Source organism: Juglans regia, chromosome 6 (assembly GCF_001411555.2).
Source record: "Juglans regia cultivar Chandler chromosome 6, Walnut 2.0, whole genome shotgun sequence".
NCBI lineage: Eukaryota > Viridiplantae > Streptophyta > Magnoliopsida > Fagales > Juglandaceae > Juglans > Juglans regia.
In genome coordinates, this window is record NC_049906.1 from 16,942,431 (window position 1) to 16,969,210 (window position 26,780).

Below are 26,780 nucleotides of genomic sequence, written 5' to 3' on the forward strand. Positions count from 1 at the left end.
TCTAACTCAACAACATCAAATTTTAGGTCTAACCGAAATCCTCTTGCATAGAAAATCATATATTTAAAACTAATATTAAATATCTTCAAAATAACATCCTAACATGTATATGAGAGGCTTAGGATCATCATATAAAAATATCAAAGCCTTTGGAATAAGATCAAACCACCAAATATTCCAACTTTCACAAAACAGAAACTGTTTTTCCACTTCCAGTTTTCAAGTTTCTAACTCTACGAAAATCTAACATCAAAAGCTTTATTCATGCAACAAAACCTCAATGAACATTCATAAACACATGTTAACAACACTCCATAAAATTTTCGGACCAAGATATGTCCATTAGCTTGGTCAAAACTTCCAAAACATAACATACTCTCCAGTTTCACGCCCGGAATGACCTTTCCATGGTTAAAAATACTTTTGGCTAATCAAATGAGTATGGAATAAGACTAATAAGATATCCAAGAAAACTAGACTCAAATACTAACAACTTTTATGAAGGAGTCATTGCGAGATAATACTTATAAAAGATCGAAAATGGCCACGTAAAAGGACCCAGAAATCTGCCCGAGAGAGCTCTTTTGGGTTTCTCTCTAAGAACGGGGGAAAGAAGTGATAAAATGGAATGAAAAGTGCCTTGCACGACTAGAGACTCCTGGAGGGGAAAGTTGTGGGCTGGAATGACCCTTGATTGGAGGTGGCTATGTGACATAAAGTGGAGAATAGTGAGGGGCAAAGACTGTCTGCAGCAGCTGTGAAAGATGAAGGTTGATGGAGTGGATTTCTCCTTCACATCAAGGCACTATTGGGTGCAGCCAGTGGTAGTGGATGGTCTGCCATGTGGGGGAGGAAACTTCTCCAAGAAGCTTTGCCAAGGTGGCCAATATTGTGGGCCTTGGTGGGCCCCACCAAGTGGGCTTCAATTTGGGGTTTAAAGGGGGTTTGGTTAGGGTTTGAGATGCTATCAAGTCCAAAACTAATTTTTCTTGGTCCAATCAAATTTACAAGGTTTAAAAGGTTGGATAATGATGTCATAACAAGGATTTGATTAATTAATAGCATGTGGAAGTGATTTAATCAAGTGATTAAACACAATGCTAGAAATCGGGTTAAAAAGGGTTTGGAGACCAACTTTAAGGTTTGGGGAAACCGTTTAGGATTTCGGTTTCAACCAAACTTTTGGGGTTTCAATTGGATTCCAGCCATTTAGGGTTTTGCTAGGGTTGAAACCCTCTTTGGTCTATCACAATTTAGTTGATCAGATGAAACAAAGCTTTGCTTAGGTGACATGATCTCACACCTTGACTTCCTTCACAAATCCATCTAATGGTTCCTCTTTGTACCAAGTCTCTAATATTATTCACTATGTGTGGCTAAAATCTTGCCAAGTGTCAAAATAAAACTCCTCCAATCTAATTTGGACATTTCACACTGTGATTTTGAAAACACTGCACTGGGTGCCCTTATTGAGGTTAGTATTCACTCCAAAAAAATGCATAATAAACTTAGTACTGAAAAATTCTAAATATTCATATTAACCTATAGTGAAAATCGTTTAACGAAATTCAACCCCAAAGTGTCCCTAAAAATAATTTCACAATTTTCAAGAGACGTTTCGTTCAAAATTATGAAAATAAGCTATTGCGCCATAAAATCCTAAATAATCCACTGAGTCTAATGGCATAGACCATAACGCATTCTGACACTTCTAACTACCTCAAATAATTAGACTCATATTTCTAGCACCATAGTGAGTGATAACACTGACTATGTTGACAGACGAAAACCTATGGGATTGGTCGATTCGTAAAAACTTATGGGATTTTCACGAGATTCCTAAAGTCAATAGAAATTCCACCAATGAATTTCTAGCGGGCTGTTACACTGGAGATCCACTTTTATACTAGATTTCGGTTAGAGACACCCCATCCTTGACTTTGAGGAACTTATGTCCTTTCCATTGTTCATTTGTCAGAATCCTTTAATACGGCATGGCTTTCGGGGTGGCATCATTAATGCGGCGTGGAATCAGGTAGTGGTGCCATTAATGCAACGTGGCTTCCTGACTCACTTTACCCTACGAGAGTTCCTTGTTAAGCCTCTCTATGCCTGGTGTCAAGAGATTGAGGATTCTCCATATTTCCCGCCTACCTACCTGTGAAGATTCCAGAGGGCAGGGTGTCATCTGGATGGTGTCAAGGTAGCGAGTTCCATCTGCCTCCACCGTCCGCTTTCTTTGTGCATTGGTTACTTCAGAGATGAGTTTTGCTCGTGGGCTGAGTACTCTGCATAGGCCCACTGACTCCTTTGGAAGAGGGTCGTAGGTCTCGATTGGACTTGATCGAGCTCTCCGACTTACTTCCCCAATGGCCCATCGTGGGCTTGCTTTAAGGGTCGATAGGGGGGAAAAACCCCCTTACATAGTGAGTGGCACAAACCTTTCTGTGAGGCCATCGACTCATTCCATCTCTTCGACATATCTTCTTCAGAACAATTGGGCACGGTTTCAATCTCTTAGCTGCTTCCCCTATAGGAAGATTGAACTAACAGCCCACCTCTTTTAGCGCTAACTTTCCCGCTCTTTCCCTTTGCATTACTACATAGAAATCAGAATCAGGAATAGAAAACTTCTTGAAAATGAGATCAGAGGGATGAAGAGGCAACAACCTTTGCTGCAAGGGAAACCTTATCATGTGTCCAGCTTGTGGCCTCTGGTTCATTCATTGGACGTGCTCCTCTAGATTAATATCCATTGAAAGCCCATGAAACGCAGTATTGTGTAAAGAAACCCAAGTAAATTTGCTAGATTACAAACATATTGATGATGAATTAACCACGTCCATACTCTACTAATTTTAAATGCATGCATATGTTGAGTTAGAATATATATTCACAAGGCAGCATGTAGCGAACCAACCCGAATTCGTAGGGGATGGTTGAAAATTCAAGTCATCAAAAATAACACCGTCATCCCATTCTAGTCCAACATAGAGTGTTTCATAATAAGTCGCTAACAGATCTGGCACCATGACATAGCCTGCTATATTTTGCTCCAAACAGTACTTCACTAAAAACTGCTTGGCGTCCTCCTCTATGCTTTCCTTACAAAAACTAATTAAATTACACTACAAGAAAAATTACTTTTACCGACCAAAGTTTTAGCAAAGATATAAAAACCGTTGCAAAAGGTTTATCTTTAATGAAGAAAATTATTTTAAATTCATTGTTGATATTACTTTTAACAATCAAAATTGTATCGTTATTTATATTGATCGCAAATACATTAACAAAAAAATTTCCCACCAAATGAGAAAGTAATTGTGATTATTAGCAACGACTATAATCATCGCTAATAATCTTGATGCAGTAGAATATTGCCAACTAGTTGCACTTTGTCATAAATAATAAGTTTAAGTGAAATTGTGATTTTTTGTTAGTTTTAGTCTAATAATCAACTTTTTGCGACCCAATTTATCTTCGTAAAACGTAATGTTTTAGCGACGATATAAAACTCGTAGCTAAAGGTTTATCTTCTGTGAGAAAAACGTTAAATGCATTGCTAATATCACTTTTAACAACAAAAATTATATCCTCATTTGTATTGGCCACAAATACATAAGCGGGAAAATTCCCCACCAAATGAGAAAGCAATTGTGACAACAATTATAGAATTAGCAATGATTGTAATTGTCGCTAACGACCTTACTATAGTAGAGTATTACCAACGAGTTGTATTTTCTCATAAATAATTTCTTTTTAATAGGTAAACGACATTTTTTCATAAATAATAAGCTTTAGTGAATATATAATTTTTTGTCTGTTATAGTCTAATAATTGATTTTATGCGACCCAATATGCCTTCGTAAATGGTAATGTTTTAGGTACGATATAAAACTCGTAGCTAAAGATTTATCTTCAATGAGAAAAACTTTAAATTCATCGTTGATATCACTTTTAATTAACAAAATTGTACCGTCATTTATATTGGTCGCAAATACATTAGCAGGAGAATTTCCCACCAAATGAGAAAGTAGTTACGATGACAATTATAGAACTAGTAACGACTATAATCATCACTAATAATCTTGTTGTAGTAAAGTATTGCCAACGAGTTGTACTTTTTCATAAATAATAAGTTTTAGTAAAGCTATAATTGTTTCTCAATTATAGTCTAATAATTAACTTTTTGCTACCCAATTTATCTTCATAAAAGGTAATGTTTTATCGACGATATAAAACTCATAGCGAAGGATTTATTCACAGTGAGAAAAACTTTTAAATCTGTCATTGTTATCACTTTTAACAACAAAAGTTGTACCGTCATTTATATTGGTCACAAATACATGAGCGGAAAAATTTCCCCCCAAATGAGAAAGTAATTGAATTTTATCTCTATCTCATATAAAAGGAAAAGTAAAAGTAAAAGAAAATGAGTCTGCCACTTATATGGGACATAAATGCAATGTATAAAAAGGGTGTGTATGACCTTTACGAGGGAGCTCATGTGCCGCACAACGTAAACACAGGAGAAATAAAAACTACTACACTCATTGTACAAGGAATTAAGGAGAATGGTGAAAAACTAGAGTTTCTCTTTTGGTCCTTGATAATAACTTAATTGTGCATAATTTTATTATTTAAATAAAGCATTATCGTAACTTTGTCATATTAATTCTTATTATGTTTTTATTTTTCTTGAGATATGTATTTATTTTTTATAGGATTTAAATAAAAAGATAAACTTAATTTGGATGTTAACATAAAATGAAGGAATGAAAAATAATGGAGAAAAATAAGGCTAGGATTGGGGGCATGGAACGTTTGACTTGATGATAAGAAAAAAGATAAAAGAAAAGAAGTAAACATGAAAGAGGCGTGATAGGACACTCCAGGAAAGGGGAAAAAAAATAAAGATGGCTTGCCAGAGTACGAAACAGAAAGGATTCCAATAGATAAATAGACCAATAGTAGCCAAAGATGGGAAACACTCACTCTACATGCCGAACGAAACCCAACGAAAAAAATAAGGTTGCACCACACGCAGGAGTATTACGGATTTGAGAGAATAAAAATTGGGGTTCTACAACTACGTTTACGTTTTATGATATGTAATTTTTATTTTTCTATACTTTCTTTTAAATATTATTTTTTTATGTTTATTTACATTCAAATTTTAGAATTTATTTTTATCAATACGTATGTCTAGCAAAGTTTTAAACTAAGTTTAAGGATGAAACCTCATTGATGATTTTATAGTAGTATTATTTAATTTTTCCCCAATTATTTGTGTTCAACGATCTATTGTTCTTGCTTCATATTAATTGGGAGACAGTTCTTGATATGATACAGAATAATGTTTTTCTCATGATACAGGATAATCTTAATTAATTGAGAGCCTGATTTATAATTTTGTCAAAAATAAAATCTTATATCTTTTTTTTTTATAAAACATACTGCATTCATTAATAATGGATATTACAACTTTGACATGAAACATACATAACAAGCCAACTATAACATTAATAGCTCCTTAATACACAACTGTGACTGACATGGTTAGTCCATGCTGCAAACCACTACAGACCAGTGTCTGAGAGACAACACAACTCTGTCCAAGACAGAGTTTATAAACCCCATACTCTGTCTAAGACAGAGTAGAGGACACAATCTATGCACAAAATTCCAAGAGACTACATATTTTTGTTTTTATTTTTCTAAAACAAAAGACATAACAGAAATTAAAGATACATGGAAAAAAAACATTTTGGAAAGACATAGAACTGTATTTTCAACCTTGGAGAAAAAAAAGACAAACAAAGTGACTGTTATGGCGTATGAGAGCCACGTGCCACCTTGGGAGTATGGCGGTCAGTCAAGTTTGAAATAACCGGTGGCCCTGGACCCAGAAAAGTCGCTCGTGAGGCAGAAGAGCACCCTTAGCGGTGACACATGGATTTCATGCGCCCACTGTGGACTGCATGTGTGGCTCACGCGTAGCGCCATTCGGCGAAATTCTTCACCCGTCTGAAGGATTGGTGCCTAAATCTTATATATTTTGTGATTTGTTTTAATAGATACAAGTGATGATTTGATTTTATATCTTTGAGCGAACAAGAACATGCATACTTTAGATATTTTCTTAAAAAGGGGTTTCAATGATGCCATTTTCCATGATAACAAGATTGAATTCTAGATTTTCATGTAGATGTTCGAGAAGAATCAATTTTCATAAATATATTATTATGAATTAATAAGGCGGATTCCAAAACCTTAGTTGATTATCCATTAATAGTTTATTCATTTTTTAGATTAATTTGAATCTTTAGAATTTATTTTGTTCTTTTATTGTGATTAGTTTATTAAATTAATTATTTCTTAATTTGATTAATTGATTGTTTAGTTCTTAATTTCTTGTTTTATTTTAAAACTTATCTTTCTGAATTATATTATAATTTATTTGGTTTATATTTAATTGATTTTCTACATTTTTACAAGTCCCTTTTGGTTCGATCTCATTTTTGCTAAAACTATATTTGAGTACGATTAATGCACATGCTAGTACAATTAAAATTTCACAACAATGTTGCTATTATCTTTACGTTCTAGAAGCACTAAAAGTGTTATTTTTCTTTCAATTAATTATTTCAAATATTATTTTAATGTTTATTTATATTCTGATTTTTTAGTTTATTTTCGAGAACATGTCTATCTGAATTCTGAACTAAAGTTGCAGGTGAAACCTTATTATTATGAGATGTGATTTTTTTCCCAATTGTTTGTGTTCAATGACTAATTGTTCCCGCTTCATGTCAATTGACAGAGATATAATTATGGATATGGGTTCAATCATGATTTTGTCGTGTTCTTGAATCATCTTAATCAATCGAGAATGATAATATCGAAATTGTGCATAATTTTACTACTTTAAATAAAGATTTATCACAATTGTGTAGTGTTAATCATTATATTTTTATTAATTTCAGAATAATTATTTTTTCTCATTTAACTTTAAATTTTATTTTAATGAAGTAATTGAAATAAATTTTTTTCTCATTTAATTTTAAATTTTATTTTAAATAATATAATTGATGATTTGACTTTATTATTTTAAAAGAAAAAGAACGTACCTTAGAATTTTTCTTTTAAAAAAATATTTTAACGGTATTATATTCCATGATAATGAAATTGATTTCTACATTATAATGTAATTGTTAAGAGATGGTAAATTTGTAATTTGTCACACATATACTTTTCAATGATGCTTTTAATTTTAGTTGAGCTCGATTTGTCTGTTAACTTTTTTATAGGTACGACAAAAAGGACAAAAGATAGATGCATCTTACTAATAGATTTTCGACAACATATGTAGAAGGGTTAAACCAATTTATTAGTATTGCACGTGGTCATGTAGACAAACTGAGTAGAATCAAGTGTCCATGTGTTAAGTATAAGAATGGGTATTATAGGACTATAAATGTGGTGGAATATCATCTATTCATTAAAAGATTTGATAAGAATTACACGCAATGAATATTTCATGGAGAAGATGAAACATGGAATGAAAATCAAGTTCGTGACAATGCTAATGAGAACAATTGGACAGAAAATGTTGACAATATTGAAGAAATGTTAGATAATGTTTACATGAGAACATTTATGGATACTAACGTAGGAGAGTCTTCCACTAGCCAAGGTCCCACATTGCCAGAATTGGGAAATAGAAATTTTGAACAGCTGTTGAAAAATTCTCAACGTCAACTTTATCCAGGTTGTGTGAAGTTTTCAAAATTGGCTTTCATTGTAAGGCTGCTCAACGTCCTACAATGGAGAGACGTTGCCAAAGTCATACTATGAGGCAAAACAATTGAGGTGAGATTTGGGCTTTAATTATGATAAGATGTATGCAAAAATGATTGTGTACTTTTTTTAAAAGAGCATGCTAGTAGTCAAAAGTGTCACATATGCAAAGAGCTAAGATGGATTGACAATAGCAAAAAAGACAACAATTCCTCATAAGGTGTTGTGATATTTTTCATTGAAGTCAAGGTTGTAAAAGTTATTTATGTCAAAAAAGACAGCTGTGGATATGAGATGACATAGAGAAAAATGAGTTTAGGATTTGAATAATTTGAGACATCCAGCCGACTCTATGGTTTGGAAAGAATTTGATAAATCGCTTCAATGGTTTACTCAAGAATCTCGCAACGTTCGACTTGGACTGGCAACAAATGGTTTTAATCTATTTGGTAACATGAGTACATTTCATAGTGTGTGGGCGGCAATACTTATGCCGTATAACCTACCTCATGTGGCCGTGGTAAGAGTGTATTGTTTCAAATGAGAGGGCATGGGTTCAAACCACCACGACTACCCATTAAAATTGCGTCGTTATGGCCACGATCGCTGGGCCTTTAGTGCCGTTGGTTCGGCAAGGTGGCTCTACCTCAGGGGGTGATCAGATGTTGCTGACAAAGGCTTTGGGCGTATCGGCTGGTCCTATGGGGAATATCTTTTGTTGAATTGGTTGTGGTGAGACCTCAAGTTCTACCTGAAGTTGATATCCCATTGAAGGAACCACGATTTTGTGATGGGTAGATGTTTTTCTTGTTCTCAAAAACGAAAATCAAACAATCGACTGAACCTTTCGATATTCGGTGGTAGTAAAATTCCTGTGCCGCAGACCATCTTTGGATTATGTTTGTGGATTCATCAAGAGTAGATGGGGGTTGAAGTCTATGTCGGTTGTTGGACAGCTTCGAAATCCACGGAATCTACTTGTACGTATTTCAATCAAAGAGGATTTTGTCGGAGTCATTGCTAGAGGAAACACTGATATCGCAGGGGTCCCTTATCGAATCTATCAGATTTTGTTGAGGAGGAGGATCCCCTATTGGTTCCCATTTGGTTGACTCTTCCGGGGTTACCTTCGAATTTCTTTCATGTTTCGATGTTGAAAAGTATTGGTGGAGGTTTTGGTAGATTTTTTAAAAGAGACAATGCGATGGCTTGTCTTTCTCGTCCTGAGGCAACCAAGATCTGTGTTGAATTAGATGTTTCAAAGCCTTTGAGACATTCTTTTTGGTTAGGGGCTCTGGGACTTCCGAATAGCCATTTTCAAGAGGTTATTTTTGAGTTGGCTCCTCAATTTTGTGTTGTGTTGGTTCCTCAAACTGGTGATACAGGGAGTAGTGAATGGTACACAAAATGAGGGTGGGGATCGTTCTAAGAAGGTATGGAATCCTGTCAAAGTTAAAAATTAGCAACACATCCATTGGGTTTGAAAGCGGATGGGGCAATTTACTCTGCTTCTCACCTTGCGGAATTGCTGGAAAGAATTAATAAGAGGAAGAACAATTCTAAATCAAAAATGTTAGAGGTGCTGTTTGTGGACTCAAAGGGCCAGATGATTGATAAATCTCAGTTTGATTTAAGGGGCATTGGGGACATTTCGCCCACTCAGATTAGCCCAAAGGCAGTCAATGTTGATAAAGAGATGCCGGCGTCAGTATGTGAGTAGTTGGTTGGAATTATCTGAAGACGTATTTGAGGCTGAGGTAGAGGAAGATTGGTTGACTGAGAAGAGTATTTCACTTAGAAGCTCACTCAAAGTTGTGGATGAAGTTTTGGAATTCGAGCTTTGTCGCTTAGGTGATACGGGGATTGGGATATTCCAACAGGGTCATTCTTTGTCAGAGGGGGAATCTGAGGAGGAATTGGAGAAACTAGCAAATAAATGTTTTGATTCTAATAAAGAGTTGCATGTACCGCTGAAGCGGCTAAGTGGGGTGAAAAAGATTGTCTTGGAAAGGAGGACTCAATCCAAAAAATATTTTCAATTTTATTATGCAGATTCTTATAATGAATATTAGGGGAATTCTTTCGTCGTAGAGTAGGCTTCGGCATATTATGAATAAAAGTCATTCGTCTGTGGTGGTATTGTTAGAGCCGTTTATAAATTCAAAAAAAATGTAGGCGATGGACTAGGTGGTCGCACCAACCAAAGTTCATAAATAACGCCGAGGTAGGTGGTAAAATATGGTTGTTTTGGGATGAGGAGTTGGAGTTTGAAATTGTTTCTATGTCGGACCAAGCATTGTTGGGTTGGTTTGTATGAGGTAGTGTCAGAATTTTGGTTCTTATTGTTTATGCAAGTTGTTTCCAAAGGAAACAATTGGAGCTGTGGGATTATTTGTGTTTTAAAAGTGGGTGATTGGCCGATTTTTGTTGGGGGGATTTTAATATTGTTCGTAAAGATGATGAAAAAGTGGGAGGTCTGGTTTTTTCCTTTGGTTCGGGAGGCTTGGAATCAAAGAGTGGAAGGCTCGCCGATGGTGAGAATTTGCAGGAAGTTGAAGCTGTTAAGAAACATGCTGCGAAAATGGAATTATGGTACTTTTGGGTGGTTGATTTGGAGCTGAAAAATGTTGGGAACCGACTAGTGGAACTTGAGGATTTATTAACTGTTGACTACACCTAGGAGCGTGAAATTGAATTGTTGCTTTGCAAACAACAACATCTTCAATGGCTTAATAGAGAAGAGATATTGGGTTGTCAAAAATCACGTATTAAATAGCTCAAAGAGGGGGATTCGAATACTGAATTTTTTCATGCATCTATGCATGTGAAAAATAAGAGTTTGATTGTGGATCATATGGATTTGGGAAATGGGGAGGTGTTGGAGTCAGCTGAAGCAGTGCACAAGTTCAGTTTTTTTAGGATTTGTTTTTTATATCGGCCGTGAATTTGGATAAGGATGCTCTAAGTTTATTATTGTCGCTTGTGTCAGATCAAGAAAATGAGGATTTATGTGCTCCACCTTCTTTGGAGGAAGTGAAAGCGGCATTGTAGTCTATTCCTCAAAATGGTAGCCCAGGACCGGATGGGTACTCGGCTAGTTTTTTTAGGCTAGAATGGGAGGTGGTGAAATAGGATATCCGTGATTTGGCTAAGGAATTTTTTGAGGGGATTCCGTTGGTTGCATTTTTTAGGGCCACTAATCTTGTATTGATTCCTACGGTGGATACTTTGGCAAATTATGGACAATTTAGGCCGATCAGTTTATGCTCGGTGGTGTATAAAATAGTGGCCAAGATCATGGTGTTGAGATTGGCACCGGTCCTTGGGGGTATTATTTCACCAGACTAAGTTGCATTTATTCGTGGGTGAAGCATTTTTGAAAACATGGCTCTGGCACTAGAACTTGTACATGGTATGAATCGAAAAACAAGGGGAGGAAATGTCATGTTGAAGATTGATATGGCAAAAGCATATGACCTAGTAAATTAGAGGTTTTTTATGGAGGTGTTGCGGAGGTTGGGATTGTCAAACAAATGGCGTTCCTTGATTTTTAATGACATATCCTCACCTGTTTTTTCAATCATGTTGAATGGTAGTTGCAAAGGTTTTTTCAAACCTTCACGCGGGCTACATCAAGGTGATCCCCTTTCGCCTTATCTTTTTATTTTATCAGAGGAACTTCTTTCAATGATACTCCATAAAGCTTGTGTACATGGCCAAGTTAAGTATTTTAATGCTTGTGAGGGTGAGTGTATCACTCATTTATTGTATGCTAATGATTTTTTGATTTTTGTGAATGGTGGGAAAGTTTCTATTAGGAACTTGAGGGGGGTGATGAAAAAATATGAAGAAATTTCAGGTCAGCTAGTAAATCCTCAAAATTTCTCAATTTATTTTTTTTCTAATGTTAATTGTCTTCAGAAAATGGAGTTGAAACGTATTTTAGGATTTATAGAGGGTGCGTGGCCTGCGTGGCCTTGCACATATTTGGGCATTCCATTACATGTTGGGCATATTACGTTGAGATTGTTTGAGCCATTGTTGACAAAGGAACAAAAAAACTTAGCCGGTTGGAAGAATAAGTTGTTATCGTTTGGTGGAAAAATAATTCTTATCAAGCATGTGCTTAATAGTATGCCCATTCATTTATTGTCGGTGATGAACCTGCCTAAAGGAATTTTTGGGAACTGAAATCTATTTTTTCAAAATTTCTTTGGGGTTCTAGTGATGAAATTAAGAAGCGAACATGGGTTTCTTGGAGAAATATATGCTTGCCAGTAAAGGAGGGGGGGCCTTGGCATTCGTGGTTTGGCTGAGATACAAATTTCATTATTCATGAAATTTGCTTGGAAGTTGTTGAAGGGTGGTTCTCTTTGGGCGGAATTTTTTCTTTCCCAATACATGGGTAATGCACAGATTTCTTCGGTGTGTGAAGGAGTAAGGGGATCTCAGTTTTGGCGAGGGGTTGTTCAGACTCTTCCTATGGTGTTAGATAATTCAAGATGGCTTGTTCGTGAGGGATCTTTGAGTTTTTGGTTTGATAACTAGTTGGGCAATGGCAGTATTGTTGATCGGCAAACTGTGGTGGGCGATAGGGATTTACAGGTCCGAAATTTGTTTGAAGGTGCGGAGTGCAATGTACCATTTTTGCTACAGCTTGTGGATAAGGAAATGGTGAATACAATTTTGATAGCATAGGTCTGAATTCGAGAGGGGCAAGATATTTTGGTTTGGAGGCATACCATAGATGGTAATTTTACTACTAAATTGGCGTGGAATATTGTTAGCACTCACGGTTTGTTACGCCCATGGAAGAAATGGCTTTGGCCGAAATATGTAGCCAAGAAGATGTATTTCTTATGTTGGCGTGCACGTCAAATGGCTATTCCTGTTGATGAGGTGAGTAAACAATTAGGCATTCCAATTGTTTTGAAATGTCATTGTTGTATTTCTCCCCAAGTTGAGTTTGTTGATCATATTCTTTGTGATGGGGAAGGCCCGATGAAAGTTGGGGATATTTTTTCAGCAATTTTTGGTATTCATTTGCCGGCTACTCGGATTTGGGCTAGGGTGACAAATGTCTAGTGGTGTAGAGCTTCAAAGTCTTCTCAGGTGCGTTGTTTACGTGGTTTTATACCTACTTTTATTTCTTGGCCTCTTTGGAAAACACGTTGTGGTGCTCGAATGGAGGGATTGGTATTTGATTGGAGGAAGGTTGTTCGTATGGTGAAAGGATTTATCCTAGAGTCTATGGGCTTGATGCAAAATTTCAAAAAATTAGGCCCCCATGATGTTACGGTTTTGAGAGAGCTAAATTGTCCTATGGTGGAGTTGGGTGGTAGATTGCCGAGAAGGATTTCGTGGGAATTACCGGAGGCTGGGATGGTGAAACTCAATGTAGACGGGGGTTCTTGTGGTAATCATGGGCTGTCCGGTGGAGGGGAATTGTTAGAAATGATCATGGCCATATTCTGGGAGGTTTTACCCAATACTATGGTCAAGCTACCAATACTATTGCTGAATGTCGTGTGGTGCTTGATGGTCTTCAGATGTGTAATTAGCTTGGTTTGAGGGATTTTGTTGTTGAGGCGGATTCAATTGTTATTGTGGGATGGTTTGTGTCAGATGTTTGTAATTATTGGTATCTTTGAAATTTTTGGGAGGAAGTTCAAAGCCTTGTTAGCTCTCTTAATGTTCAGTTTAAACATGTCTTTAGGGAGGCTAATATGCTAACGGATTTTTTGGCTAAATATGGGGCTGATGGCGGTAATATGGATTTTATTGGGGGAGATATTGGTCTAGGTTGGCTTAGGGGACTTTTACGTATGGATAGATTGGGCATCCCTTACTTTAGATATTAGTTTTTGTGGAGATGCATTTTATTTTAATTTTGATGTACCTATGGTTATTCCTCCGCTTGAGTGAGAGTTTTAATAAATAGAGGTGATGCCCTCCTCCATCTTTTTTAAAAAAGTATAACCTACCTCCATGGAAGTGTATGAAAGACCCGTATTTCATGATGACCTTACTTACTCCTAGACATAGGAAGCCCATAAATGAAATTGATGTGTATTTTAGACCATTGATTGATGAGTTGAAGCAGTTGTCGGAAGAAGGTGTAGATACATTTGATGCATCAGTATCGCAAATGTTTCGATTACATGCAGTACTATTATGGACAATAAATGATTTTCCTACATATGGAAACCTCTCCGGATGGAGCACCAAAGGAAAATTAGCATGTCCAGTGTGTAATGAGGAGATAGAGTCTATGCACTTGAAATATAGGCAGAATCATTGTTATATGGGCTCATCATCGTTTTTTGCAACCAAGGCATATTTGGAGAAAAAATAAGGCTATTTTTAATAGCAAAGAAAAGCATAGATTGACACATCATGAATTGTCTAGCAATGATGTGTTAGAACAATTTATGAATGTCAGAGATGTGCAATTTGAAAAAACAAATAAGAGAAAACGTGCAGTAGAGGAGTTGAATTGATCAAAAAAAATGTATCTTCTTTGAGTTACCATATTGGTCAACACTAAAATTAAGACACAACCTAAATGTCATGCATGTTGAGAAGAATATTTGTGATAATGTGCTAGGAACGTTGATTAATATAGAGGAAAAAACAAAGGACACAATCAAAGCATGAAAGGATTTGTGTCAAATGGGTCTCAGAAAGGAACTACACTTAAAAGAAAATGACGATTCTTATTTAATACAACGTGCACCCTTCACATTGTCAAGTGATGAGAGAAGAAACTTTTGTGTTTGGATAGAATCTGTGAAGTTCCCTGACGGTTATGCTTCAAATATTTCTCGCTGTGTGAACGTCACTAATCGTAGGATATCATGAAAGAAAAGTCATGATTGTCACATTTTTTATTACGATTACTCTCAGTTGCAATTTGTGGATACTTACAAAAAGATATAAGGATGGCCTTGATTGAGCTAAGTTTTTTTAAAAGAACTATGTTCACTTGCGTCAAACTTAGAGGTTTTGCAACTAGAAAGCAACATTGTCATCATTTTTTGCAAGTTCGAAATGATTTTTCCACTAGTTTTTTTATTTTATATAATGATACACCTAGCCATTCATCTACCACGTGAATCATTGCTTGTAGGACCAGTGCAATTTCAATGGATGTATCTCATTGAAAGGTTTCTCGGCAAACTCAAAAGGTATATACGAAATCGAGCACATCCATAAGGGTCAATTGCGAAGGCTTATATTGGTGTCGAATGTTTGACATTATGCTCCATGTATTTTCATGATGTTGAGACAAGATTTAATCATGTAGAGCAAAATACTGATATTGGACAAAGGAATGAATGTAGCAGTTTATCCATTTTTTCTTAGAATGTTCGTTCATTGGGATCCTTAACACTTCACAGTATAGATAAATGACTTTTTACAATGGCACAATGGTATGTGCACAAAAACTGAGCGCTATCTAAAGTAAGTAAATTATGTATGATTTGTTTAATTGCACATGTATTTGAGTTAGTAATTATGTCATGTATTGATATAAATTTTATACGTAGTGAACACTGAGGAGATCAAAGCAAGATACACAAATAATGTATATTGTAGACATGAAGCTAAATTTCCAAAGCGGTTCAAACAATGTGTAAGTATGTTTTTTAGCAACACGGCGATATTTCTAACGTATTGAATACAATTCATAAAATATTATTTTGCTAATTGTTACGCCCCGTGTGTTGGGATTAGTAGTTTTTTGGACTCAGATTTCGGCCATGGCCACAGGTTGGGAATTCCTTTCAGTTAGGGGGCAACACCGGGTGTACTACTAGTACAGCATTTCATAGCATAATATATATATATATATATATATATATATATTTCATAGCATAAGCATAAACATCATCAATAAACATCATTTCATAGCATCATTTAAACATCATTTCATATCATCCTTTAAACAGCATTTCATAGCATAATTTAAACATCATTTCTAGTGCTGTATAGGAACTGGCCAAACCAACCATCATCGATGCAGACTGGCTGCTGAAGTCATGAACCGGCCAAAACCGAGGGAGAACTAGTCAACCGGCGGCAGAAAATAGCTAAAACCGACGTCGGCTAATTCGGTTCCGATTTGAACTGAACTAGCCAACATAATATATATATATATATATTTATATTTCTGATACAAAACGACACCATTTCACTTGAGTGATTTAAACAGTGTCATTTCATACCCACCATTTTGAAGAAAATATATATGAAACAACGTTGTTTGGTTTAATATACCAAACGACGCCGTTTTGGGTTAGGCCAGAAGCCCTAACCCCTCGAGCCCTCCCTCCCCTCACTTCCTCTACGCCATTCTCTCTCTCTCTCTCTCAAATTCTCTCATCTCCCTCTCAGCTCTCTCTCTCTCTCTCTCTCTCTGATGCCATCGATCCATTTAAGATTTATTGATGGGGTTCTTCTTCCGTTTTCGTCCCTCTCTCCCTCCATCCATTTGCGCTGTTTCAAGTTCTCTCATCTCCGATTCATTTGAGGTTTGTTGATGGGGTTCTTTTAATTTTTCTAGTGATTTTGTCGTGAATCTTGTGATATTATTGTGAGATTTGTTGATGGGTTCTTTTAATTCTTCTAGTTTTTTGTTGATGAGATTTGAGTTTTCTGAGTTGGTATTTTGTAATGAGTTTTCTACTAGACTTTGAACCGATGAACCGACGGGAACACCGATGAAGTGATGGTAACAGATGAATCGATGGTAATCGGTTTTATCCCCCTTCATCAACGGTTTTGGTCAGTATCTCCCCCTGAAAAACACATCGGTGCGGTTCTGGTTTTGGACCAAAATTGCACCGATAGGGTTGGTTTTCACCCCTAATCATTTAAACATCCTTTCATCGTGTCATTTAAACTTCATTTCTTAGCATCAAGAATAAATCTCAACAATCCATTTCATGGAACATAAAGACAATAGCTATTACATATAACATCTATTTCACATGCATACAACTATTCTGGAGGTGAATAAAAAGAGGCTGCCAAGGAAGGTTATTACATAGATATACTTTAAATATTAATGCATTAGCATAGATTCATAATGCCTCATTTTATTTTCCTCCATTTTCATTGCATAAAAATAACATTTTTTCATAAAACCTTTTAATTTTCGTATCATTAGAAAACTCTAGAAGAGTATGAACATAATATTTACTTGTACTCCATGCTATTTTCATTTCATGCAGTCCATTCTTATCCATATCAGACGACAATCTACATTCATATATAACTTAACGTCATTTTCCTTTTTAGTGCATATGCAACTTTAAAATTAGAACTTGCATCAAACTGCCATTTTCACACTTTTTAGGCCATAGCTTGTGACCATCTTGAGGTCACATTTCTAACACATAACATTCAACTTCACAGCCTGTTACAACATTTGCATCCATTCAACTCAACTACAAAACACCATTCCTCCATAAATACATCATCCATACCAAATATGTCTAACCAACATTCACAAACATTTAACCCAATCCATAAGCTCTTGAGAAATCATACTCAGATTTCATAAGTTCAAACCATAATATTCCTCTGCTTATACACTCAAAACACAACACCATCTAACTAAATGAATATAATAATAGCCCATAAAAGAGTGAGGTAGGGAGTTAAATATTTACCAAAAGCCATAACCAAGAGTTGCGCTATAAATGCATGAAGGGACTGAACTGCAATCCAAGACTGAAAAATAGAGGCTTTAGGTTGAACTTGCTATTTCACTGGTTGATAGTGCTTGTTGTCATTGCTTTTCGTGCTTCAAGTTTTTTATGTGCGATGCTTCTGTGAGTTCCATAATGGTGGAGGATGTTGTTGTGGCATGAGGGAAGAACAATTGAGTGGTGGAGGAGCTCACACATACTGGTGCAACTGTTGTTGTTTTTCTGCTGCACCTACAAGTTTTTCTGGTGTGAGGGAGTTGTTGTTTTGGTGTTGATTGAGTATAGCGGAGTGTTGATAGTGTATGAGTAGCCTAACAATGCTAGAAAATAGAAACTTGGTTGTCTCATGGTTTAGTTGCTTTACAGAAAAGAGAAAATAAGAGAACTAGACATGTAAGAGGGAATGAAAGCTTATTGTCCACAAATGAACCAGTGACTTTTTCTGCAATAAGAGTGAGTTAGAGCCATGAATCATGAATGTTCTGAAACACAGTTGCTATCAAACTATTGCTGGAACATCTCCTATGGTATCCAAGGATAATATAAAATTAGTGGCTAAGAATATAAATGAGAAAAAAAAAAACAAAGCTGAAGTTTCTGGACTACATGGATGTTATTTGTAGTCTTGGTAGCTAAATTTCTATTTTTTTGTCATCACTAAGGTCTCGTTTGTTTTCATAACATATGTCATCTTATCTAATCATTACAACTTTTTCAAATTCTCATACAAAATAAAATAAACAATTCAAATTTTTCAAACCCCAAAGCAATATTAATATTAAAAAAATATATTCTGATAATATTTTATTCAATTTTTAACTTTTATCTCAACTCATCTCATCTCATCTACAAAAACAAATGAGACCTTAGTAATACCATAGTGCAAATAGACTAAAGGAAAGGAAGAGAATGTAAGTAACATAAGTACTTTAAGCACTAGGCATAAAAGAACCAAAAGAATGAAAGAGTGCAACTGGAAGTTGGAGAAAGCTGAGAAATTGTAGCACTACTGCATATTTACGTTATTATTGCTGCCATAACTTTATGGTGATGAAAATTACCATTAAGGATTTCGTTTGACATCCTTGCAAGCTTATAAAAATAGTAGAAGATGATACTTGTATGACTTGAAAAAAATAAATGAAAGATGGTGTTGGAGTTATGAGCTACCAGTAGATAGGGAGTTGGCTTTTTGTTTTGGTTTTGTTGCGATCCTACTCCATCACATGGGGCACTAAAGACCCTATATTGATCATGGAGGGATGAATAGACAAAGAAAGGGATTGAATAAGAAAAGAAGTTGATGCATCAGGAGGAGAGGAAAACTGAATTTCTACAATAGGAACCGATTTTTTGCATTCAATAACTAGCTGCTGTCTATCTCTTTTTTCTGTTGCTATTTATGTGCTTCAATTACAGTTTGATGTTGAGTTTTTCCAAGAGTTGAAAAGGACATGAGATATGAGAAGGGAAACCATAGGAAGGAACTGGAATATATATGCTATAGCGTGGAGGAACCAATAAAAATAAAGGGAAGTAAACTAATTTTCTGCCATCTACTTCAACTATCTCCATCTACTTCAGTTGCAAGAGATGTTGCTATCTAATGTTACACCATTGACTTTTCCATATTAAGAATGAATTATGGCCATATATTTAGAGGTATCTAGGTGCTAGAAATCTAATAAGAACTGCTGAAGGAATAAAAGGCACGAACAAAGATTGAAACTTGCCTAAGATGGTAGACATGTAACAACTTGCCAAAAACACATGGAGTCGATTGGATGCAAGGGACTTGTGGATCACTCACACACTGATTTATAATGGTTTGACATACAAAGAAAATGGAGGTTTAAACTTAATATACAACACACCAACATACACATGGTTTCACCAATTCTCAAACCAAAACAGTCATCATACTTCACAATTTCCCAACCTCCACAATCCAACACTCCACATGACATCCTTCCACTTCACAAACTACACAATCACCCCATCACTTCACACTACACACAACCACTCTACAAACTATACAATCACTCCATTCACAATTCACAATGCACAACACATAGCACATTTAATTCACAATAATCAACAGAATACCTTTCACAACACCATTTCAGCTTCACAAATATTAAATTTCTTGTGATAAAAAGATAGAGATTTATACCATATATTGAGACGCTAAGTTGGGCAACGGTTGTAACGCCGATCCTTGTGGTGGGACTTAAGAAAATAAGATAGGAACTACTGAACCTTTTAAAACTTTTTCCCTTTTCTTCCCAAGATATAAAAGACTCTATATTTTAAAATTAAAACATGCTTTGTATATTAAAAGAGAGTTTGTTGTGGAAATCATTAAGTTAAATTAAAAGTTCTTTTACAAAAATTGACTTTCATACATTACATAAAAACATGCCTAGGCTTCTGATACTCTTCCCTTGGGCCATGTCGTTCCTGATGCTTCTTACTCATTTTGTTCCTATGAGGAGGAGGGACATACATAAAAATAAAATGAGTCGAATACTCAGTAAGCATTACTTCATACTGTAAAAGTATACTAACATAGGTTTTCATTCATGCATTTGATATTCATCTACATACTTTACATAAAAACATTCACTTTCATTCATACATTCATTTACTCTTTTCACTTTTCCTCTAGCCAGTACACACTGTTACATCCTCTGTGTTGGGGCTAGCGATCTTTTGAATCCAGATTCTACCTGTGGCCACAGGTTAGGAACTCCTTTCAATCAGGGGGCAGCACTGGGTGCACTACCAGTACTACTTACCCGGCATTGCAATATGTCCAGTCCATTAGTACCATCATTCATTCATTCAGTCATAGTTGTTACGTATTTTCATTCATTAAAACATTCATTCATTTCTTTTCCTTCATTCATTCCTTTCAGTCATTTTCTTTTCATTTCATAAATATTATTTAAAAGCATAAGTATAAACATCATCATTTAAACATCATTTCATAGCATCCATTAAACATTCCTTTCATGGCATCATTTAAATACACTTTCATAGCATCATTTAAATATACTTTCATCACATCATTTAAACATCAGTTCTTAGCATCAAGCATAAACCTCAATAATTCATTTTATGGAAAATAAAGACAATAGCTACATCAAATAACATTGATTCACATGCATATAACTATTACTTAGGGTGCATAAATAGGAGCTAGCAAAGAAGGCCTTTACATACTTATACATTTAAATATTAATACTTAGCATACTTTCATAAAATGTCTTTTCATTCTCTTGCATTGCATAAAAGAACATTTTTCATAAAAGTTTTTCATTTTCATTTCATATCATTTAGAAAACTCCATGTAAGAGTATGAAGATAATACTTACTTGGACTCCATACTATTTTCATTTCATGCAGTCTATTCATGTGTGTGTCAGATGACAATCTACATGCATACATAACCTTAAACATCATTTTCTTTTCAAGTGCATATGTAATTCAAACTTAGAACTTACTTGAACTTCCTTTACTTAGACATACTCTATCATCCAAGTTCATCCTTCATACTTTTCTTTATCACTTTTATCTAAATTCTCAAATCGATAGCTTGTGACCCACTTGAGGTCACATTTCCAACACATAGCATTCTACTTCAAGTTCTTATAATTTAAAGTGAACCTCTTTGATTCATTTTAAAGGTTAAGACACGCTATCACCTTCATCACACTCTTCCTACCAAACCATCCATTTCAATGCATAACTTGAACCAACTAAGTTATACATCTCAGCCCTAATCAATATATACATATCTTCCTTTATTCAAAAATAATCTAACCAACACTTCATCATAATCCAAACCAAGCATAATACACAACTTTAAGCCAAACTTGAGGCTTAAACATCATGTACTCATGCGTAAGACAGACTATCCATTACATATGTTAAATATGTCCGATACATGCATCCAAACAATTCATACATGTACCTTACTCTTTTTATTACCTAAGATCAACATATAATCTAACAACACGTCCACTTGTTTTTACAAGCTTTCTACCAACCAATACAATCCCAACCAACATAACACTTCACACAACATGCCTAACTACATCGCTTATCCCGACACTTCACACGACATACACAACATACAATCACATCGCCCACTACACAACATCCCATCACGTCACATGGTTCACAACCACCTTCCAAACTATATAGTGATCCCATCACTTCACATTCACAGTTCACTACACATAGCACTTCACAATAGTCTTGCCACTTCACAATCACAACCCCATCACAATCGTACTATGCATAGTCATAACACAACTACACAAACATCTCATCGCTTCACACTACTTACAACCACAAAACAATTATACAATAATTCCCATCACTTCACACTTCATAGCCACATCACAAATTATTCTGTTCACAGTTCACAACACAACATATTCACAATACACAGTATTCCAACACTTCACATCATACCACCAATTACAACTATACAATCTTAACTTCACAAACATAGTAAATTATTAAGGTAAAGAGACATAAATTATACCATGGTTAGGGGCTGAAATTGTTGTGTACTACTTGTTGTCCTGTGGTCTAGTGGTGTTGGCTATGTATGTGCAAGGAGGGGCTGGTTGAGGCTTGGTGGTCCCTATCATGACCTTAAAACAACAGCTGTTTGTGTGGCTTACAATGTTGACCAAAGCAGGGATACTCACGGTAGTGGCAGGGGCTATTTGGTGTCTCATGAACAGGGGAAAGGTGATACGGTGGAGGAGCTAGGTTGTGGCTTGGAAGAGGACGGATGGGCTTTAGCTTATGACGTGAGGGAGGCAACCTGTGAGGTGTGGCTCATGGCTAAGCAGGGGCTAAGGTTGGGTGATTTCGAGTGGCCTTGTGGTGTGACTGAGGGAGGTAGTGGATTGACCGTGGGTGGTGGTGACAAGGCCATGTGGTGACGAGATCATAAGGGAGAGGCGTTGGGCTGAGCTAGGTGTCATGAACCTCCTTGTAATTCCATCTAACTTGTGAATTCTATTGTAATGAAATGAGAAATGGAAAAAAGCTGCAATGTAATAAGGATTGCGGTAAAATGAAGTGAGAGTTTGCCGAAGTAATGATAGGCGTAGGGAAGGTGTTTGATAAAGAGTCTCATAGACTCATTTATATTGATAAGGGAAACTTCGAGGGTTTCTAACCTCCATACACAGATCAGTTCTTTTCTAGATTTCAGAATGTCTCTCCCTTCACTCGGTCCATCCCTTATGCTAATGCATAATAACAACCCACTTCAATACAATACTAACATGTAGCCTTTAACAACTAACTAATAAAAGAAACAAAATATAATACGAAACTAAAAATTTTTCAGGCTGCCAAAACGGTGCGTAAAGCACTAATTATTGAAATTGTGCATTTATTCTCATTTCTCTAAAACCGTGCACTACATCAAGTTCCTAACAATCTCCTCCCCTTAAAGAACCTTGTACTCAAGGTTCAGAGCATGGATCATTCTTCTAACTCATTAGATAACATAAAAACGCTGGCCCACTACCTCACTTGTGAAATAGAGTAATAAAAGCCTTTTGTATGTACTCTTCCATGGTTGTAAGAAAGGATAGCGAATGCTCTCTCAGATAGGAAAAAGATTTTTTTATTTTTTTATTGCAAGTCCCAATTTTGTTGCAAAAATAACATGAATTATTGGGTGAGAATGATCCAAAATACCTTGGATTCCAGCAGGTTTACAAACAAGTCCGTCCACATGTTTCATATCATGAATAATGGATTCTTGTTCATCCATGTCCATTGATTTTTCCATTCCTGGAACCACCTTGGTATATATCCATGATAATCTTTTGGCAAATCCGGTGGACCTTTAATGCACTTTCATCACCACTTACAACATTCTAGTGTCAAACCTGCTCTTCTTAGAACAAAATATCCGACCAAGATAAAAGGAACATCCACATAGCACCAAAAACATGATTGACATGGGGACACGCTTCAAACTTTTGTCCCCTTGGGAAGCTGGTTTTCCATCTTTATGCTTCATGATCCTTGAAGTCGTAAACCATATTGCCTTTCCCTCAAAAAAAAAAAAAAAACCTTGTCCTCAAGGTTGGAGCATTAACACCTTGTCCTCATCCCACTGCAACTTTGCCAAATAAGATGGAGAAACCTTGGAGATTGACAATCCACATGCATGTACACAATGCAGACTACGAAAATAAAGAAAAAAATCTAGAAATCAACATCAATAGCTTTGTAAGCATGGAAACACAATGCATGTACACAGTGTCTGTTCTCAGAATCTTTCCACGGCAAAAACAGACATTGTAAGCCTAGAGTCCAAACTAGACTGCTTTACAACCATGCGCAAGTAATCCAATTTATCCAAGTATGCTTCCTCTACCATCCTCTTCAATAGCAACGTAAGGATCTGGACTTCATATTCCATAACATCCAGGTCATCACAATCTATTCCAACAAGGTTTCCTTCCTTTTCTCTATCAAAAGGCTCAAAAACCACCTTAAGAGGCAATATGTCAAACAGATAGTGGGCAAAAAATTTCTTCCCCTTATATTTTTCAGCAAACTCACCCACATTGCCTTCTTCAATGTGCCTCCACCCAAATGCAGAGTCACAATTATCCTTACATACCAACCCATGAACAGATTCAATCTTCTTAATCCATCTAGAAAATTCATGCAGACCCATATGAATACTTTTTCGTCCTCTATCAAAGGGTGCAAAAAACCCTTAAGTGGCCATTTAACAAACAACTTAGGTGCCCTTAAAACTATAGCTTCCCAAGACCCCACATATCTATGAGGCATTTTCTTAAACAACTCTCTAGCATCACCTCTATTTCTGTTATTTTTATATTCCCCCAAAATTTCCTTCGTGTCTGAGTTGCTCTCTTCTATGGTAAACCAAACATACTTACTCTCGCTTTCTATAGAAATAAAATCTCTAGGAAGTAAAATACCAAGATTTTCTTTTTTATCTCCATTGCTCTCTTCCATAACCAATTCGTCCTTTACAAATTCACCTTCTCTTGAAAGTGAATCTCCAAGTTTTCATTCGAGTCCATAGAGAACTTTTGGAGGTTGCCAACCCAAACGAGGTCTAGCCTCCCCACTGTTAATGAGGTTCATCTTGGTGATCTGGTTCATGGCTCCATCCCCAATCAAAGGTTCCATCTCAGTGAGTTTGACATTTGATGAAACATGGAGAGGGAAATCAATAACCCGAGTCCATCCATCTGTTGCTTCACGAGCTTTGTTTTTTACAATCACATCTTGTAAATTGAATCAATTCGAGAGAGGACCCCTGCAATCTACAATCGCTATGGCTTTGGTGCTCTCGGTCTTGACGATGGCAATATTTTCAATCCCATTCGATGACAACCCTGTGCGAACATAAGCCCCACATGCAAAGAAACTATTGGCTTCATAAGCAAGGCACGAAAGATTGGGAGGAAGATCAAGATCGGCCTTGAGTAGAGACCGAGAGGAAGGTTCCAGCGTGGAACCCCCCGAATCGCTTGGTCCTAGATCTGTTCTTCATTCTTTGCTCCACTTTCGTCATGTCCTTTGACGTTGCTTCCAATTTCCCTCTTGATTTCCCTCTTCGTATCAAGAACAACATATCCATCGTCAAATATCATCGTCGCTAAAAACATAACCTCATCTTCTAAAACAACTCCTTTGTGTCACACTTTTTGTTGCTCCAATGGATAGATGTGTCTCCCATAAGCATATTCAATATTGATTTTCACATAGTAAATAGTGAAGGAAGAATCGACTAAAATTTTTAGGTTTTTACCGTTGGAAGACTTCACTGTAAGCACCATTTGGCCAGGATCTCTATAGAAATCATCATATAGGACACAATAATTCTGAAAACATTCATAAAGTTCTTCATTACTCAACTTCATGGCAAGATCGTTGTCTCTAGATACCAATTATTATGAACCTCCTTGTAATTCCGTCTAACTTGTGAATTCTGTTGTAATGAAATGAGAAATGGGGAAAAGCTACAATGTAATAAGGATTGCTGTAAAATGAAATGAGAGTTTGCAGAAGTAATAATAGGTGCAGGGAAGGTGTTTGGTAAAGAGTCTCATAGACTCATTTGTATGGATAAGGGAAACTTCGAGGGTTTCCAACCTCCATACTCAGATAAGTTCTTTTCCAAATTTCAGAATGCTTCTCCCTTCACTTAGTCCATCCCTTATGCTAATGCATAATAACAACCCACTTCAATACAATACTGACACGTAGCCTTTAACAACTAACTAATAAATGAAACAAAATACAATACAAAACTGTAAATTTCCCAAGCTGCCAAAACGGTGCGCTACAATATGTTCCTAACACTAGGGCAAACGGCGGTGGCATAGGGGTGGCCTTTGGGTTGATCTTTCATCGGTGACAGCTCTTGGTGGCACATGGTGGTGCACAACGGGAAGGAGGGGAGAAACATAAAGATTGGGAGGGAGAAGTCGTGAGAGAGACAAGCCAAAAATGAGAGAGTGAGGGCTAAGGGAGAGGAGAAGGTGGTTGCAGCGAGGCTCGACGGGGCTGCTCACGGTGGCAGTGTGTGGCGTCGTTGGGTGGTTACTGCGAGAGAAACAGAGAGAATAGGAGTGAGGGAGAAGCTAAGGGAGGAGGGGTTGGTTGGCCTGTGACGACGAACTCGTGAAAGGGGTGGTGCCGACGGTGGCTGTATGGGCTTAGGCTGCGGTGGAGGCGTGCTAGGGAGTTGAGATTAGGGAGGGAGGGGGCGACGATGTGGGGAAGGGGGAGAGGGAGAAAAGAGAAAATTAGAGCTTTAGGGTTTTAATCCTAGCCCTACATCTAGGGGTCCCTAACCTAGTTTCAACGGTGAAGATTAAACTAAGCGAAGTAAACTAACTAAATAATATGAAAATAAAATAGAAATGCAATGGGACTAAATGAAAATCAAACTTTGGGTTATTAATCCTAAAATAATATTTTGCATCATAAAATAAAATAATGAAGTTTACTAAATATTTTTAAGAGAAATAAAATCATCTAAATAAAAAGTGTTTTTAACATAAAATAAAATAATGAATATTAAATAATATTCATACAGAAATAAAATCATTTAAATAAAATTATTTGTTAAAACTATATTATTTTTGGGACTCGAAAATATAAAGAGGCTTACTTTAAAGCCAGATTTGGTTCAATAATGTTAAAAATACCCCATTTAAAATAATTTTGGAC